The sequence below is a fragment of the Talpa occidentalis genome, unplaced genomic scaffold (genome assembly GCF_014898055.3).
Source record: "Talpa occidentalis isolate TD23 unplaced genomic scaffold, MPIMG_talOcc4v2.1 talOcc4.2, whole genome shotgun sequence".
Classification (NCBI taxonomy): Eukaryota; Metazoa; Chordata; class Mammalia; order Eulipotyphla; family Talpidae; genus Talpa; species Talpa occidentalis.
Window position 1 is genome coordinate 93,926,849 of NW_023602073.1, and position 1,252 is coordinate 93,928,100.

Below are 1,252 nucleotides of genomic sequence, written 5' to 3' on the forward strand. Positions count from 1 at the left end.
GAAAGATTTCAATGCACCTTCCTATTCATCATCTGGTTTGAAGTCTTCTCAACCATCTATGGGACTATTCCTGTTTCAAAGATAAATAAGTTCAGGCTCTATAATACACAATGATTTGCCTGAATTAACACTACTAATTACACTTTTCAATACATTTTTAAATGAGCAAATAAAGACATAGCCAGGATACTGGTGTAGCAACTTAAAAGAAGAGTCAGGACTGTCTTTAATGGAGAAGAAACTAAAGTCAGAAAGACTATACAAGGTCAGAATTTGACCATGATTGTGTTCATACAGACCTGACTGTGTGCTTGACTTTTGTGAGACTGGTAAGATACCTTAAAGGGAAGAATTTAATATAAACAGCTTAACAGATGCATTTTTAAAAGCTTAAAAACTGGGAAACTAAGCAAACACTTATTTCTGCTTTTGCGACTCTTGGAACTGACTGTGTGGGAGAGTTAACTGCTGTGTAAAATGTGGAATTAAAGTGAAAAAGCTCTTATGTATATTTTTAGAAAATAGAAACAATTAAAATTAAATGTAACTCAAAATCCAGTTAATAGAGTTGGCATTTAAATTGACGCTTTATTTTTATTTTTTTTTTTAAGATTTATTTATTTATTTGTACAAGCACTGGGTACAGTCAGAAGCACGGGAGGGTGAGAGAATTCACCAGAGCCAGAGTGGGGAGCAGAGCAGGCAGAAGGACCAAAGTACACTGCTGAGGGGAGCAGTGGGCGGCAGGAGAGGTCTGCGCGCCATGTGGGACCCTCCTCTGGTGGCCGGGGAGCAGCCGGGGATTGAACCGGCGCTGCAGAGGCTGCGGGCAGCTTCACAATCCAGCGCTCAACCGCTGCGCCACCGGGGAGGCCCTAAATTGACGCTTTAATTAGTAAAATTCTATATGATTAAAGTAGTCACTTGAAAATATCTTTCAAAGTAAAGCATTTTAATATGCTCCAGTTCTTACATGATCTACATAACTTGATCTTTCTTCTACCCCTCCCCCCAAAACTGACTTGTTTCACAGTTTGAGTTAAGGAGTTCCTGGACTAATGCTTTAGAAAGAAGTTTAGCCAAATGAAAGCAGAATGTGAATCTAATTTAAATTAGTCAATATCAATCATTATGAGGAATGTAACTTCCACATGTGGTCTCTCTCTCCACCTATGTGCTACCTGGATGATGCCAGGGAGTCTTTAAGGCACTGTGCTGAAGTATTAATTATGGCAGACCCACAGCTTGAAAG